An 18,406-nucleotide genomic window follows, 5' to 3' on the forward strand; every position below is an offset into this window, starting at 1 on the left:
ACAAACCAACCAGCATTTATATAGCGCCTACTGTGTGCCCGGCCCCGTGCTCCTTGGTAAGCCCTAACAGTAGTTAGGCTGCTGTAGGTTGACTTTCCTGTCCGGTCTTGCGGTGTGGCCTTGGGCAAGTTACTTAACCTCTCAGAGTCTCCATTTTTCACCAGTGAATTGGGAAAATAACATCTGCCCCAGGGTTGGGATTAGGAGACAAGCCGCTCCAAACTGTTGCATACAGGACATGGCCTGTGGCTGCGGTTTAAGGTGTCGGTAGGTGATCAAGGGCCAGAGACACGGGCAGATGATTTGGCTTCCAGGTCCCAGCTCCATTTCTTTTTGTTTGCTTTTGCAAATGGTTTGTTTTTCTAATTGCCAACGTATTGAGACTAAAAAGCGAGAATTCTCCTTGGCTCTCCAGACCTCAGACTGCAGAGAGAACCGAGAGAAGAGTGCGTTCTCCCACACCTTTTGTTTTGCATTGACGCAACTACACAAAACACCGAAGACGATTGGTTTATTATTTTTCATTTTCCGAAAACGGGTAAAGTACCTATAGCGTTCAACAACCTTGCTTTTGAATTAACAGTGTATTGTTTCTGTTTCTGTTTCCTCTCTCTGTGTATATATCGTATAACAGAACCCGGGCTCACGGCCGGTCAGGAGGCGCTGCGGTTCTGAGAGGGGAGGGGGCGGGGAGCCTGGCTCAAGCCCCCTCCCTTCTCAGCCCTCCTTCGGTCTGGGCCTCACCGCCTCAGGCCCTTTCCCTCTCTAGCCCAGCCCCCCCTCTTCCTCACCACTCAGCCCCGCCCCCCTCCCCNGGCCGCCCTTTCCGTGCGCCAGCGACAGGATTATTTTCGAAATACTCCGTGCTCTGTTGCTGAGCGTGTTTAATAATAAACAGGATGTCGCTGCTCAGGGCCTGCCAGATGGGTTTTTCCCCCCCTCCCTTCTTTTTTCTTTTTCCCCCCTTTCTCCTGAGTGAGAAGCAGCACTGTTGAAATCGTGGGCCTCTCGAGTGCCTTTGCCCACACAGCACTGGAAGGCGGTTTTCTCTTTTCTCCCTCTCTTTCCAAATACGTGGGAGGCCCGAGCCCACCTTTAGGCCAGAGGAAGAGGCGTTTTTTCAAGGGAAAGGGGTGGCTCGGAGGAAGTGGGGGGAAGGGGGGGTCTGGAGAGGCTCCCCCGGGTGTGTCATTTGCTAAATGGCTGCCAGGGAGAAACCTTTAGAAGCCTTTGGGTTACAGGATTGTTAAATTGGCCCTGAGATGTATCTTTCTTCTTTCCGCTAAAGATTTTCTGTGCATTTTATGTGGCTGTATACGTTTATCCAGTTTGGTTTTTGTAACCAGCCGTTTGAAGTCATAGCATGCTTTCTCCACATCTCACTGAGCCACTTAGCTGTGTCTGTGTGCAGTGGTGTGGTGTGAGGAGGGCCTGGGGAGGCCCAGGCTTTGGGGTGCAAATCCTGCTTCTGCCAGAGAAATCTAGGGTTCCGAGAGCCTTCGTTGGCATACATCTTGCATCCCCCACCTTGTAGAGTTAGGGAGCTGGTGAAAGACCTGGAAGGGCCTGGCCCGCAGATTCACGGTTAATAGTTGTTTCTTGTTTCTGTAACTGCCATCAAGCCCTAGGATGGAATTTAGCCGCTGTGATGCCCTCCCGTTGGGCTGACCTGATCGAGCTGGTGCACATGCTACAGGTGCTGGGTCAAGGCGTGGACGGGAGAAGGAAGGCTCGGAACATCTCTGAGCACTTGGCGTATTCAGTGCTAGGCCTCTATGGGGAGATGAGGATGGGAGGGAGTAGCGTTTGGAGCCCCCAAGAACTAACTGGCAGAGTTGGCTTCTGTGGTCCTCAATCTGTGTCCTCGGGTCTGGGCGGCTTGTCCCCTTCCAAGGCACATTGCTTGGTTTAAGGGAGACTTAGCCCAGTGAGAGGTGCTGAGAACAAGCAGAGCCTGGGGACTTGTACCTTTTGAGGATGACTGCTTTCCTTTGGGAATGGCAGATGATCACTCGGGGAGATTGTGCCTGCCCGGGCAAGTGTGTCTCTTGGAGCCTGCATTTTGGTCTTCATTGGCTTACCCTCCGCAAGCCTCTGAGCCGCACGCAGCTCCTGCATCTGTAAAATGGGAATAATTATGCCTCCTTGCCTGGGGTACCTGTTGGGGCCCTTGGGAGCCTCACGTATCCGTATAGCAAGCCTCTCTTCCCTCCACGGGAGGGTGATGAGAACGTATATTGTTTGTTGGTTTCCCGGTTTTCCCTTCTCGCAGTTCCTGAGCTTTTTCTCCTGTTCTGGCTGATGGCACTGTGATTTCCCTACCCCAGATTCTATCCTGAGCTAATATTTTTGTATGGTGACCACTACTCAGTGCCTGGAAGTAAGAGAATGGCCTGGAACAGCCAGGCTGCCGGGGGTGTTGATTACAGACTGTCGGAGGATCGAGGCTAATTCAGGGGAGACTGACCCTGGTCTTGGTCATGGGCGAGGGCGAGACCCAGGTTATGTCTGGGTCGCACCTGTAGCGTGTTTGTAAACGGCCCTGGAGACGCTGTGCTTTACGGTGGTTCTGCAGGCTCCTGGGTGGTTGTTTTGGTACCTTCTGGCATTCCCCCAACCATCTTGGTTTTGTTGTGTTCTCTCTTTAAACCTCCTGGGAACCTCCTCCAGGCCCACTGGCTGCGGAGCTGAGACATCTTAGTGGGGCCAGGTCTTTAGTTTTACCAGCTTCCCGCCTCTCTGCCTGTTGTTTTCTATCCGATTTCATTCTGGCCAGGTCTGGCCCTGCACTGTCCTTAGGGAAGGAGAGGAATCCGCTGCCCTCCCCCTTAAGCTTTTGGATTACCTGTCAATTTCACTTATCTGAGGCTTTATGGCAGGGCCGTGTTTCCGCCCGCTGGGGGGCCTGTCTGCAATGGCCAGGGTCCTTTTCCAGTCTCCTTCAAGCCCACATGGGTAAAGAGCCTGGGGAAGGGAGGGCCAGAAAACCCTGGGAGAGTAGAATTTCAGGAATGGCAAGTCAGAACAGTTCCAGCAGGGTCTGGTTGCCGTGCCCAGGGAGTTTTATTAATGCCCGGTCACCATCCCTCCACCCCCTTGTAAATTTCAGTTCTCTTTTCTCCTGAAGGATTATTTTATTGTACTTGAAAGATTTTTTTTTGGCTTGCACAAAGTACTGACTCATGTTGCTAATGGCCGTGTGCTGGTTAGATGTCTCATTATTCTACCATTTAAGATTGATCATTTCTTTGTTGGTTTCTGTTTCACACTAGAATAGGCCAGGTAGGCCAGGGCACGTATTTCTAAATTTGATAAGGAGGCTTCTCTACTGTCAAGCTCTCGGCGGGTCTTGTTATGGGCAAGCGGATATTAACTAGGGCCCATCTACACTAGATTTTAAAGCAGTGCGCTTCCCTTGGAAAAAAAAAAATCTCCGGCAGAGATCTGTTGAGCTTTGTGCTCTGAATCTCATGGTTCGGTCAAGGGTAACCAGACTGCTTCTCAAGTCCTACCTCACATTGCTTTCTTAAGAAAGTCCTGTTTTTTTCCTGGGCCTTGTTTGGGACTCAGGAACCTTCGGTCTGTCATTTGGACAGAGAAATAATTACGCATTGGTTTTGGTGCTCTGAAGAGACCGAGGGATGAGAAAGACGGTGAGCTTTCTGGTGAACAGAAATTGTGTATGACAAGCTTTTTGGCTCAAAAGGTCCCATTTGGACCAGGCCTCCCCACCCGGGAGCTCCGAGACCCCCGCTCTGTTGTCGGAGCCATGTCACTGATCGTGTCTGTGGCTGGCATGTGGGAAGGCGCCGCCGCACCAGGAGACAGACTTGCCTTGGTGACTCGAGCCAGAAGGTCTAGGTGGAGTGTTGTTGTTAGCTGTACTTGTTGATTTTTTTTTTCCCCCTTCCCCTGTGTGGCCTGAGCTGAGGGCTGGGTTGCTTCTGCAAAATGCTGTCAGCGGTGTGGGCGGGCGTGTAGCGCTCTGCCCGCAGCAGGACCCTGCTGCGGGCAGAGTGAGGTCTGTCTCAGGTTGCTGGCGGCCCTTCTCCGCGTTCTCTCTGAGACCACTTTCTTCTGCTCCCACCTCTGCAGCTGGGGCTCTGGATCCTTTCTCCCTCCTCCCCAAGAGAACCCTCAGCCTCTTTCCTTCCTTTCCGTGGTATTGTGAAAGCAGTATGTATGCCTTTAAAAGTCACGGTCATGCAGCAGATACAACTTGAGCGTGTACTCTTTGCCAGGCATCGTGCGAGGCCCTTGAAGTACATTTTTTCCCAATTCATAAAAATACCATTTTTACTGAAAAAGAAAAAAAAAGGAAAAGAGTAAAGATTAAAAGGCAGAGATCACCTATAAGCTCACCATATGGAGAGAACTACAGAAGAGGCTGGTGTATTTCTTTCCTTGGCTTATGTATATGTTTTTTCAAAGTTAGAAAAATACTGTACACAGGTCACAGTTTATAGATCTTTTTTTCTTAAGTGTTTTATTTATTTTTGAAAGAGCACAAGTGGGGGAGGGACTGAGAGGGGGACAGAGGCTCTGCGCTGAGAGCAGTGAGCCCAGCGTGGGGTTTGAACTCATGAACCAGAAGATCATGACCAGAGCCGAAGTCAGATGCCCAACCGACTGAGCCACCCAGGCGCCCCCACGGTTTGTAGTTCTTAAGTTAGAGCGTATTTTCTTAAGGTATTGGAAACATTTTTATTCTATTTTGTTTCATTTCGTTTTTTAGTTTTCTAAAGTTTATTTATTTTGAAAGAGCGAGTGTGCGCACAGTAGGGGAGGAACAGGGAAAGAGGGAGAGACTCTCAAGCAGTCTCCACACTGTCAGCACAGAGCCTGATGTGGGGCTCTCACAGACCGTGAGATCATGACCTGAGCTGAAATCAAGAGCGAGACGCTTAACTGACTGAGCCACCCAGGCGCCTCTGCTTTATTTTTTTGAGTAAGCTCTACGCCCGACATGGGGCTTGAACTCACAACCCTGAGATCAAGAGTCGCGCGCTTCACTGACTAAGCCAACTGGGCCCCCAGAAAATGTATTTGAGTAGTTGTGTAGTTGCGTAATTGCTTTGTGTAGGGTTTGCCATGATTTATTTAACTCTCTATCATTAGACATTTAAGTGGTGGTTACCCATTTTTCCTTCATGTACACACAATTTTAGGGTACATCCTTGCATGTAAACCTTGGGGTACGCTGCCGATGATTTCCCATAAGTGGCATTTCCACGTCAGAGAGGATGCAGGCTCCTTCTTCAGTTCCGTTTTCTTCTTTAGCCCTTGTCACTTTTGATTCCCCAGGTGGCTTCCTTCCTGGGCCACCATCTACTGGGTTGAGTCTGAACAAGTGTCTTGACTTAAACATTTACTGCCCTGGGCACCCAGGGATGTGGATGCCATGTTTGTGTTCGTTGGGAGCTTGTGGTCCAGTGGGGAGGAAGTGAACCCCTCCTTAAAGAGGCCTCTGGGGGCTTCTCAGCCTGATTTTGTCATCCCCTCCCTTGAGTGTTTCCTATCCTCCGTTGCTGGTCTTCGTAGTTCTTTTCACAATTTTAAATACATCTTTGTCAAACAATCATTGTGAAATGTACCTAAGATTTGTCATTTTAGCCACGTGTAAGTTACTGCTCAGTGGCGTCAAGTACGTTTACAGTGTCGTGTAACTGCCAACCGCCATCCCTCTCCGGAAAGGCGTCACCTTCCCAAACTGAAACTCTGTGCCCATTAAATGCGGACCCCTCACTCCCCATCCCTCAGCCCCTGGCCGCCACCGTCTGCTCTGTGTCCCTCTGAGTGGAATCCATTCAGTGTTGGCCCTTTTGTGTCGGACTTGATGCTTCTAAGGATCATCCATGCTGTGGCAGGTGTTAGAACTCCATTCCTCTTTATGGCTGGGTAATATTCCACAGTCTGTTTACGTATCGCATTTTGTTTATCCCTTCATCTGTTGGTGGTGACACCTTCTGAATGCGGTGATGACACCTTCTGAATGCCGTTTTGCTCTTTATTGAGCAAATTGGTATGTTTTCCCCCGTGGGGTGAGTGAGGTCGTGTGGGCCAGGAAGCAGCATCCTGTTGCTTTCCTGTTGCTTGCTGGGCTCTCTGTCTGACGCAGGGAGGGGGCGCAGGTGCAGTGATGGAGCTGCAGATGGGGCTCGTGGATGTCGAGGCCATCCCCGCCTGGGTGGGGGGTGGTCGAGGAAGACCTTCTGGAAACTATACCAGGCTTGAAATCAGCACCTGTTGGACGGTAGAGCATGTGATTTAAAAAAAAAAGTTTTTTTAATGTTTATTTTTGAGAGAGAGACACACAGACATACACACACACAGAGTGCGAGTGGGGGAAGGTCAGAGAGGGAGACACAGAATCCGAAGCAGGCTCCGGGCTCTGAGCTGTCAGCACAGAGCCTGACGCGGGGCTCGAACATACAAACGGTGAGATCAGACCCAAGCCGAGGTTGGACGCTTAACCGATTGAGACGCCCAGGCGCCAGGAGCATGTGATTCTTGATCTCAGGGCTGTGAGCGGGAGCTCCACGTTGGGCGTAGAGATTGCTTTAAAAAAAAATCTTAAACAGAACTAAGCACCTGTTGAAAACAGTATGCCAAGCCCCCTAGAGTATTCAAAATGTGTTTTTTTCTAAGTTGAAATCAGAACTGTGGGAGCCACAGTAGAAAACTTGTAGGCCAGGAACCTGTGAGGCGAGTGGCCTGCGGTGGTGGCCGGTGGCCAGCCCTGGGGGGTGGGGGTGGGGCAGACAGGACTCCGAAAGCTCCAGTTGACTCTCCCACCGGGCTTCGAGATCATCTCTTTGTGTAGAATGACGGGGTGCGTGGCTGCAGGACCAGCTGGGAAAAAGAGGTCATCCCCGGCACCCTTTCCCGCTCTTTCCCGCTCTTTCCACGGCCCCTTTGTGTCTTCCAGTGCTTTTCCCCCTTTTTTCGGCAGGTGTTGTTTACATACAGTTCAGAGCTTAAAGAACTGCTCTGTTCCGGGCGCTCCAGAAACACAGGCCTGTCTGGGAGGGACGCTTGTCCCTGCCGCCCGGCCGACCTGCCTGGGGAGTGAATGGGCCGAGTGTTCAGAAATAGCTGGGGACAGTGGAAACGTTGTCCTAAGGCGTAAAGTGGAGTTTTTTTTTGCCCCCGATAGAAAATTAATTACGAAATATACACGCTTGCTAAAAAACAAGAAAAAGCAAGCGTATGCGGGAAAATGAAAGCTCTCTCCTCTAGCTTTCCAGGCAGTAGCTACTGTTTACAGCTCGCTGTGTTTATCCTCCCAGACTTTTTTTTTTTAAGTTTATTTATTTATTTTGGGAGAGTGGGGGGAAGGGCAGAGAGAGAGGGCGCACGCGTGCTTGGAGAATTCCAAGCAGGCTCTGTACTATCAGCCCAAGATCATGATCTGAAACCAAGGGCTGGCTGCTTAACTGAGCCCCCTCCCCAAGTGCCTCTTTATATCATCCCAGACCCTTAATGCATGTACAAATCGGGCCCTTTGTAGGTAGGCTCTCAAAAAACAAGCAAACAAAGATCCTGCTGTTTTTTTCTCTTGTACTGCAGTTTCCATTCTTTTTTTTTTTTTTAATGTTTATTTTTGAGAGAGAGACCAGGCACGAGCAGGGTAGGGACAGAGAGAGAGGAAGACAGAATCCCAAGCAGGCTCCAAGCTTTGAGCTGTCAGCACAGGGCCCGATGCGGGGCTCAAACCCACGAACCGTGAGATCATGACCTGAGCCGAAGTCGGCTACTTAACCGATGGAGCCACCCAGGTGCCCCTTCGTTCGTCATTTTGGATGAGCATGTTTCCCAGGTCAGAAGCAGTCACGGTTTCGGACTTGCTCTGGTAGTCAGGGTCAACCTTAGGTGGAATCCGCATTCCCTGCCCTCTCCCGGGGCGGGAGGGGTGCGGAGTGGGCGCCGGCAGGTCTTGCGCCGGGCGTGTCACTGGGGGAAGGTCAAGGTGGGGACCAGGAGGTCGTGGAGAGAGAGGCATAGGTAGCTGCTTGGCACAGATGTTTTCCTCCAGCCTTTGCACGCCGCAGCCTAGCCTCTCGGGAGATTTCTGAGGCTCCTGTTTCGCAGCCCTTGGTGGTTTTGCTGCTGCTAATGTTTCTTACTGTGTGGCACCTACTCGGAGGCCAGCTCTCTGTTGCATTTCTTGATCGTGGCTCTCCTGCAGATCAGCTCAGCCCCTTGACCTCACGACCCCCGTCTTTCTTCCCTTCTAGCTATTCCAGGAGTTCACACCTCCTGGGCCAAGTGACTGCAGACAGGAAGGCCCTGGAAGTGCCTGGCTGGTATTTCATCAGGTTGGGAGGGACTTGTGCTGTGGCGACAGCGGGCCCAGGGGAGGTGCGCTGCGGGATTATACCGCTCCTGCCCCTGGGGGCTGTTACTGTTAGCTTGCCCTGGGGGAAGCCCGGGGCGGATTTGGGAATGCCTTGCCCCTCCTCTGCTCCTTTTCCTGATGAGAGCCCCCCAGCTTTGAGGTCCGCCGGCTTCAAATCCAGGTTCATCCACTCGTGAGCTGGGTGGTGTAGGGTTATTTCGTCTTTTGGAGGCTCTGTTCATGTCTGCAAAATGGGGGTGGGAATGCCGTCCTCCTGGGAGGGGGAGGGGGAGGGGCTCAGCGGGTCATATACCAAAGTGTCAAGAAGATACCGGTTCTCAGTAAACAGTAGCTATTAATGGTTCCTGGGATACAGCTCTAGCCAAGGGCCTGGGGGTTTGGAGCAGGCAGGCATATACACTTGGGGCTCGTTTGTTTACTCGATGGTGCTGTTTGTATTAGCGTGCGAAGTCCTGTGCTGCCTGCAGAAGACTTCGACCCAGGTCAGATAGCCCCTGTCTTCAGCTCCAGGAGCGCAGACCCCTTAAGCAAGGGCCTCCGGAGGGGCGGGTGCATCGGAGCACTTTCTGCACCGCTGGTCTTTGTTCAAGGTAAATGCCGCCGAACCGGGGCATCTGGTCGCTCGCTGGCGCCCCGTGCTGTTTCAGGTGAATGATCTTCGAGGGGTGGAGCTGGGTGCACTCAGGCAGCCCACGGGTGCCAGGGTGGCCCTGCGGTTTACCGGGCGACGACCCTTCTCGGCATCAGGCAGCCGTGGGTGTTCGTTTCCGTCATTTCCATCTGCGTGCCACCGCAGGACGAGCCTCCGTCTCCTGCCAGATGGGAACGGAGCCTGTCGTACGGTGTCGCTGTGACCGCGGCACCCACTCGGCGTGGAGACTGCGTGAAGACTGCGCGAGGGCTTGGTTCTGTGTTGCTCAGTTTACCCCGAAAACACTGTGTGAGTAACGACACGGGCTTGTTACAAAAATGCCCAAACGCTCTAGAAGTGCCCGAAGTAGGAAATGAGTCACTTCTTCCTGCCCACTGTTGCGGCGGCACATGAGATCGGGTGCGTTCAGGGTGCTGTTGCCCTAGACCGCTGTCGCTTTTTCAGACCAAGGGACGAGTGCTGCCTGGAGAGCGATTTTGTTTTCCACTAATGGGAATGCGGTGCGCACAGGACTTCCAAATCAGAAGTGACCGCCAGAGAATAGGAGGTAATAAATGCTTATAGGTACAGCTGAATATAAACAGAGTTGAAGGACATTTTATGTATGGTTTCCATATATGTTGTATGTTTAATGTATGTGTTAAATACGTAATTGCGTATGTTACACATTTGTATGATTCCTATGTTGTGTATTTAATATATATAGTGCACAGTGTTACAGGGGGCCTTTCTTGTTCTCTTAAGGAATTAAAAAAAAAAAAAAAAGGTCCCTGTAGTTCTCTGCCCCTGGAGGAGTCGTGTGGCTGTGCTGGCCCTGCTGGGCGGTGGCAGAGGAGACTGAGCCAGCGAGGGGCCTGTGGAGGTGCTGCGGCTGTGTGACTCGGTGTTGACACGGGGAGTGGGGGGTAAGGTGGGCTGCACGCTCCGATGGGGAGGGCGCCGGGGGTCGGGAGAATAGAGTTCCATCCGTGGGGGTGACGCCTGCGTCACCCTCATCACCCTCGTGACAAGTCACAAGTGAGTTGAGTTGGCGTGTCGGCAGTGAGCGCACATGCTGTCCCTCTTGACCCTGGGGGGCTTGGCCTTGATTTTTGGGCGCTTCCTTTGTGTTACTTCAGACCTGGTCCTGCCCAGGTGGCTGTCACCGTCCTGGGTTTCCTGTGGCGTCTGAGGCTTGGGGAATAAATAGCCTGTGGGTTCTGGGGCTCCAGTGCTCTGGGCTTTGTTGGAGATCATTCCAACCAATGGAGCCCTTTCAGGACTGNGCAGGGGCTGAGTTGTTGATGACCCATCTCTGCGGAAGCGAACCCCCTAGCGTATGCGGCTCTGCTCTGGGCCGACCTGAGTTGCTGAGTGACACAGCGCAGCACAGAGCCTGTCCTTCACCTGTGGCCTCCACGTGGGGGCGGTGGTTAGGACACCGGCCTCCGCGGTGGTGAGCAGGGTCCTCTGTGCAGTCGGGACAGTGATTGATGGAGGCAGCCTGGTGAAGTATCTCCTAGCCTGATTAAAGGGCGTGTCGCCTCCGGGTGGCATTGGCTTGTCGCCAGGGAGTCTCCTTTGGGGCTTGTCAGGAGGCCACTGTTGCCTCTCTCCTGCCTCCTCAGGGTGCAGCCGTGAGAGGCCCCCGTTGGAGGAGGGCTGCAAGGCGGGGCCTGCGTTTAGTTGTTTCAGTGGGGTGCGTTCTGCATCCCTCGGGGCGCCCCTGCCTCCTGGGGAGGCAGCCTGGGGAGGGGTCCGGAGTGTGCAGCACGGGGCGGGGTTGCAACCCCCCTGCCGCCTGAGTTCAGTTCCTTGGGCACAAACCGGGAGTACGCTTCGCGGAAACGGCAGATGGCCCCCAGGTGTTGGCTGAGCGTGCATAGGGGTGTGGACAGCGACGCTCGCTGTCGTGGGATCGGTGACATCATGCAGCTGGGAGCAGTTTAAGTACCTGTCTGCAGGGCGGGGGGTGGGGGGGGGCACAGCTACGTAGGGAGATACTGTTAGGCATTCACACGGATGAGGGAGACCCGTCCGTGTGGACCACACTGCACTAAGTGCAGCACGGTGTGGTGACTTCCCACATGGGTGGCGTAAAACTCGAGGACCGCGGGCTGAGAAAAAACAGTACGGAGGGTATCTACCGAGTTAATGGCGGTTACCTTTTGAGTTGGGTTGACTGGTCTTGTGATTGGCGTTTGCTGTACTGCGTGTGTGGCAGTAACACGTACCCGTTAGAAAGGTAGCCCACGCAGGTGTCACCAGACGCGTGCTTGCGGAGAGTGCTCGGCCCGGCCCGGGCAGCTCGTGCATTGCTGGCCCTTTGCTGGCCAGGGCCTCGCCCAGCCTCATCCGAGCGCCCCAGGCTCCTGGTGTCCGGGCCCTGACGGTTCACGGGAGTCCAGCTGATTCAGTCACGTGTCCCTGTTCATCTGTCAAGGGCCCTCGGAAGCTTTGTAGATCTGGTCAAAAAGAACATTCCAGTCTAGATGCCGTTTCCGGTTTCTGTTCTCTGCTAAATCAGATTTTATGAAACAGAACATAGATCTTCGTGGCATTTGCAGAGTACTTCTCACTTGCTCATTCACCGTTAACCTGGACGTAGTAAAGGAAGGAGAAATTGAAATAGAGGTCTGTGTCTTACGTATTTCTTTTGTTTGCCGGGGTAAGTTTTTTTTTTTTCCCCCAATGTTAATTTATTTTGAGAGAGAGAGAAAGAGAGAGAGAGCGCGCGTGTGCGCACACTTGAGAGAGTGTTCGTGGGGGAGGGACAGAGGGAGAAGGTGAGAATCCCAAGCAGGCTCTGTGCTGGATCTCACGAGCTCTAAGACTGGGGCCTGAGCCGAAATGAAGAGTCAAATGCTCAGCCGACTGGACCCCACTATGTACCTCATTTTTGGTAAGTTTTGACCCTGGAGAGGGAGGCCTGTGTGTGGCCTGTCCTAAATGTCCATCTCCAGCTATAAAATGAAATTGTCTTTTCTTCCCCCCTCGCTAAATTATTGGTATATTCAAAAGGCGAGGTTGGCCAGGGACTCTGCGCACTACAAACGGACTTCTGGCAAACTCTGCAGGCTTCAGCCCCCGCTCGTGTGCCTGCGAGCTAGGTGTGTAGCAACTGGCCCCACGACCTCTGAAGAAAGGAGCCATGACAGAGTTTAAGTTGGTCAGGAGTGGTGACAGGGTCACTGGAACCATCCAGCAGGTACTGTGGCTTAGAGACTCAAGACAGCCCCGTGTAGGGGCGCCTGGGGGGCTCAGTCGGTTAGACATCTGACTTTGGCTCAGGTCATGATCTCGCGGTTTCTGAGTTCGAGTCCCGTGTTGGGCTCTGTGCTGACACTCCGAGCCTGGAGCTGCTTTAGATTCTGTGTCTCCCTCTTTCTCTGGCCCCACTTGCGCTCTCTCTCTCTTTCTGTCTCTGTCTCTTTCAAGAAATGAATAAATACTTAAAAAGAAAGAAAGAAAAAGAGTCCTGGGAATGAGGAGCCTTGAGCTACAGGACTCTGTTAGAGTCCCTCACCTGAGGTGTCGCCTGCTCAGACCCCACCCCAGGCCACACTTGACCTTCACACTCACCACAGCCCCAGGAGCACTGGGAGAGCCAGGGGTTACTGTGGGCATTTTATCCTGGTGCCCCCTGAGGGTCCACGCTTTGGAGCAGACCTGTCAGACTGAGCTGGGTTTAGGCTCAGGTTTTACAAGGCCCTTACTTGTTGATAGTGACCTTGCGCCAGTCTTTTAACCTCACAGACTTGGTGTCTTGTCTATAAAATGAGGTACAAATACCTTTCTCTCAGTGGTTTATCTATTTTATTTCTTGGTTCACAGAGCTATTTTTAATTCCATTTTATTCTATATATTCACTTAAATTCATTAAATTGCTTTTGGTTCATTTTTCTTCATTAATTGTTTCTGCTTTTTTAAAAAATATTTATTTTTGAGAGAGAGAGACAGTATGAGCAGGGGAGGGTCAGAGAGAGAGGAGACACAGAATCCGAAGCAGGCTCCAGGCTCTGAGCTGTCAGCACAGAGCCCGATGCGGGGCTTGAACCCGTGAACCGCGAGGTCATGACCTGAGCTGAAGTTGGACGCTTAGCCGACTGAGCCACCCAGGCACCCCGGTTTCTGCTTTCTTTTGCATTCCATTGTGTCTTTTTTCTGACTTCTAGAATGGGATGCTTAATTTCATTTCATTCTTTGCTGTTAGAAATTTAAAGATTTTAGATTATTAAATTTCCTCTGAGTATAAATTTGTTTTAGAAGTTTTGATAGTGTAGTGTTGTTTTCACCATTTGCGCTTTTCTAGGGATTCTGCAGCTATAGTTTTGAATTTCCCTGTGATTCAGAATTTTTTAAGAGAGTTTTAAGTTTTCCAACTGGTAGGGTTATTTTTTACTTCTCCTTTCGTTATGTCTTGGTTTATTGCACTGTGGTCAGAGTTTTGCTTTTCAGAATTTGGGTTTTTCCTTAAAGTTTCATATGTAGTCATTTCTTTTCTTTTCTTTTTTTAAGATTTTATTTTTTAGTAGTCTCTACCCCCAACGTGGGCTTGAACTTAGAACCCAGAGATCAAGAGTTGGGTGCTCCACCCACCCCGCCAGCCAGGTGCCCTGAAAGTAGTCCCTTTCTGAACATGTTGGCTGATGTACCTTAATCAGACCATCTGTTATCTTCTCTCTTTCCCTTTTTTTTTTTAATGTTTGTTTATTTTTGAGAGACAGAGAGAGACCGTGTGAGCAAGGGATGGGCAGAGAGAGAGGGAGACACAGAATCTGAAGCAGGCTCCAGGCTCTGAGCTGTCAGCACAGAACCCGACGCAGGGCTCAAACTCCCGAACCTCGAGATCCTGACCTGAGCTGAAGTCAGATGCTTAAATCAACTCAGCCACCCAGGCGCCCCTATCCTCTCTCAGTTGAGTGGGTTTTATCCACCAAGGTGCAGAGATTTTTCTTTTCCCCGAGTGTTTTCTACTTACAGTGATTTTTTTCAATGATTTTTTTTTTTCGTTTTGAAGTTACTCTGCACATGTAGGTTTGCGCCAGTCAATCTTTTCGTTATGGATTGCCCTGATGCTTCCGAAATGACTCTCTGTACTGCTGCTTCTTTGTATATGCTTCTTTCATTCAACATGGTATCTGAGTTTCATCAGTGTGGTTTGTGCGTGCGAGTATATTCATTCCCATTGCATTCCATTATGTGGGTATGATATTTATTTGTTCTAGTGATAGACTTTTAGCTTCCATTAGTTTTCCATGTTGAGCTGTTCCCCAGTGAGGCCGCCATGAACCTTCATACACATATCCCTGGATGTGTGTGTGAACTTATCTGTTGGGTACGTATCCAGAAACGGAGAGGTTGGGTTGCAGGGTCGCCATTCGTGTGGCTTTGCTGGACGGCTGCCGGTTTTCCAGTGATCTTACCAACGGGCACGTCCACTGGCAGCTGCCCTTGCCGCGCATACTCACCGGCACTTGGTTTTGTAAAGAGGTCAGTTCTCCCAGATTTGAACTCTGGGTTCCATGCAATTTTGATCAAAATCCCAGCAGGCTTTTCTTTGATTGTTGTTGTTTTGTTTGGAAATTGACAAACTGATTCTGAAATTTACACGAAAATGTAGAGGGCCAAGAATAAAGCATTCTTGAACAACAGCAAAGCTGAAGGACTTACCCTGCCAGATGTCAAGGCTTTCTGAAAGCTGCGGTAATTAGGGCAGCACAGTGCTGTTGGACGGATAGACAGTAGGCTGACAGAAGAGAGGTCTTGAAACAGACTTCACAGAAGTAGTTTATGACAGAGGTGTCACATGACAAGGGGAAAGGATGGCCTTTTCAAAAAAGGTACTGGGAAAATGAATCTTCTGCCTCAAATCATATCCAGAACCAGGTTTACTGAGCTAACCATGAAAGATGAGAGAGACAGTAAAGCTTCTAGAAGAAAACATAGGAGAATATCTTTACGATTTCGAGTACGACAGAATTCCTTACATGGGACACAGAAAGCGCACCAAAATAGATTCAGTGATTGATGAGTTGAATGACATTAAACCTTGTACCTTCCCCTTTTTGCAAATGCTTCTATAAAATGCAGCGAAGGCTGTTTTCAGATTGCCTAGATACGTTCGATCGCCGTGAGCTCTGTTTACCGCCTGGAACCCTCCCCGCTCGCCTGGCGTGCAGCAGCCAGCTTCAGCTTCCTTCGCGTGTCACTCTGGGACCTTGTCCCTCTGTGCTGGATCCCTTGTATGTACCAGTCAGGTAATTTGAAGCCCGGGTAACCGTAACCATCTCGAGCGGCCTTAAACACCAGGACATTATTGCCTCAGGGATATGGAAGTCCAGAGGGGGGCAGGTTCCCAGTTGCTTGGTCCAGTGCCATGTTGTAGTGAGGGAACCAGGTACCTTAACTGGGTTATCTGCTGATAACTGGGGAGGCTTCTCCTAGACCACGCCTGCCCCTCCCCCTGTGGGAGCTCCCTCAGCCGGGGAAGGACGGGATCACTTTTCCTTAGGAAAGAGGAAGGGAGAATTAGCATCTATGACGTTTGCCTCTGTGTTGGATTGCTCTCTCTTGTTAGAGTATATTCCTCTGCAGCTTTCTGAGAAGGTATATGTTTTGAGTTCTCATGTGAGTCAGAAAGTGACCTTTTCTGTGCTCGTATTTGATTCAGTTAGCTCAGTATTGGATTCTAGGTTGAAAATCCTTTTCCAAGGAGGGGAGGGGACGAGGTGGCTGAGAAGGGCAGACGCGTGTCATTGTCTCTCGCGAGTCTTCACGGCCTTGTGATGGCTTCTCCCTGGTACGTGGGGTGCTTTCATAAACTTTGGGGTTCCTCTCTTTGTCCCTCATCATACTGGAATGTCACCTCGTGCTCTGTGTTCTTTTCACGCCGGTTATTTTGAGCACTAGGGGGCCCTTGCAGTCTTGGGCACTTGAGCTCTGAGGGTTTTTCATGGTTCTTTCCTTTGATAAATTCTTCCCCCTCGTTTCCCTCTGTTGCCGTGACTCCCAGTTAAATTCGGACCCCTGGGTTCATCCTTTAGTTTTGGGTTGATGGAAGGACGTGTTAATTTCCTGAGATTTTTCTTGACTTTATTTTTTCATTTCTTCTATTGAAATTAAAATTAAAAAAAAATTAGAACAGTCTGGATTTACATAACGGTTGTAGTTTGTACCGTGTGCCAGGTTCCCCTGTTAAAATTCTAACGTTAGTGGGGCGCCTGGGTGGCTTAGTCGGTTGAGCGTCCGACTTTCGCTCAGGTCATGATCTCGCGGTTCGTGGGTTCGGGCCCCGCGTCGGGCTCTGTGCTGACTGCCAGCTCAGAGCCTGGAGCCTGTTTCAGAGTCTGTGCCTCCCTCTCTCTCTGACCCTCCCCTGCTCGTGCTGTCTCTCTCTCTCTCCTAGAAATAAATAAAACATTAAAAAAATATATTAAAAAAAATTAAAAAAATTCTAACGTTAGTACAGGGTTCTGTCCCGATTAATTACCCAGTACTGATATGTTATTGTTAATGAACGTCTATATTTAGATTTTGTTTTTAAAAAAATATTAGAGCGCGCATGTACGCGTGCAGAGAGGGACAGGGAGAGAGGGAGACACAGAGTCCCCAGCAGGCTCCACGCTGTCAGCCCCGCGCCTGTCGTAGGGCTCGTCCCACGGACCCGGGAGATCGTGACCTGAGCCGAAATCAGGAGTCGGCAGCTTACCCAGCTGGGCCACCCAGGTGCCCCTTAGATCTTCTTAGTGTTACACTTAATGTCCTTTTTTTGTTCCAAGAGACGCCACTGAGTTGTCCTGTGTCCTTGGTGTCCTCCGGACTGACAGTTGTCCCATGTTCCTTGTTCTGATGACCTTGACAGTTTTGAGGAGTAGTGACTGGCCCAGTATTTTCTAGAATCTCTGTCGGTTGAGATTTGTCTGCTCTTTGTCTCATGACTCGCCTGAGGTGGTGTGGGGTTTGGCCTGTCGCATACCTAACACTTCCTAGGGCTCGTCCCTTAAGGAAAAAAAATCATGTTTTTATTGGATGGGTGTAGGCTCTTCTAATTTTCTGAGGATATTGATTTTATGTTACTTTATTTTATCTTTTTCTTTTCTTACTATTTTAAAACTCATTTATTTTTGAGAGAGAAAGGGGAGGAGGAGCAGAGTGAGAAGGAGACAGGGTCGGAAGCAGGCTCCAGGCTCCAAGCTGTCCGCACAGAGCCCGATGCGGGGCTGGAACTCGCAAACCGCGAGATCATGGCCTGAGCCGAAGCCAGACGTGTAACCGAGTCACCCGGGCACCCCTAATTTTATGTTACTTTATTTTTTTAAATCTTTGGTTCCTGGTGTTACCTGTATATTTTCCAGTTTTTTTGGTCTGCGTTTTTGCTGAGGCCCCACAGATGTCTGTGGTCCTGGGCACACACAGCTCGCTGGGGACAGGGTGGCAGGGTCAGGGGGCTCTGCCTGTGGAGTGAGCGGGTGGGAAGCCACCATTCTTTTCTCAAGACCCAAGTGTTAGTGTCTATTGGTTTTCAAGAGAAGGCTCCTTCGTCTTCGCCAGGGGCGTGGAGAGAGGGACAGAATGTGTTTATCTGCCGCCCTGCAGTGAGGCCCGCAGCAGAGCGGGCGCTGGGGCACTCCATGATTTGCTGTGCGGCTCAGGTTCTCACCCAGCTTGCTTTTTTTTTAGGTCTTTTCCTCATTTCTGTTCCCTTTGACCCTGGCAAAGTCTAGACTTGTTCTGTTTAATTTATCCAGAGGGAGAAGCTGTCCCGCCTTCACATCCCTGCCCCCCCATCTTACAAGGCGCGCGCCGCCTCCCGGGGCCTCCTGAGCCCTCTCCGGTGCCCGCAGGCCTGCCTGAGCATCTTGCAGTCTGTGCAGTACATTTCCACTCGTGTCTGTCTGCTCCTTGTCTGCTAAACCCTGACCTTTAGAGGCTTTTGGAAGAGTGGGCTAGAAATGCCTGTAGTCTTTTTGCCCTGTTGAACCAGAACCCCCCCATATTCTATATAGTGTTTCTTGAATGGAGTTGGATCAAGGGATGTGTGTGCATATGTAGATACACGGTCCTATTTACGTGCGTGTGTTTGCCTAACATAGCCTGCCGCGTGCTCCTGTGTGTCGGGTGTGAATCTGTCAGTTACACCCTCTGCCGCCGCGCCCCGCCTGCCTGAAAGGGCCTGTTGGGGGTTGGGATACCCGGTCGTTTGTCTCCGCCTCCTTGCATGTGTGGGGTGTGAACTCTGCCCTCTTGAGAAGGTTGGGGGCCGGTGGCTGCAGGGGCTGCAGAGGGAGTCCAAGCAGGCGCCGGGAGGAGGGTGGGAGGGGAGTAACCGGAGCCGCGTGTACTCCACCAGCCGTGTTTGTATCCCTCTTGTGACTGGCATTTCTAGTCCTCCAGGCGCCTGCTGAAGGACACCC

Source organism: Crocuta crocuta, unplaced genomic scaffold, assembly GCF_008692635.1.
Source record: "Crocuta crocuta isolate KB4526 unplaced genomic scaffold, BGI_CrCroc_1.0 scaffold35, whole genome shotgun sequence".
NCBI classification, from domain to species: domain Eukaryota; kingdom Metazoa; phylum Chordata; class Mammalia; order Carnivora; family Hyaenidae; genus Crocuta; species Crocuta crocuta.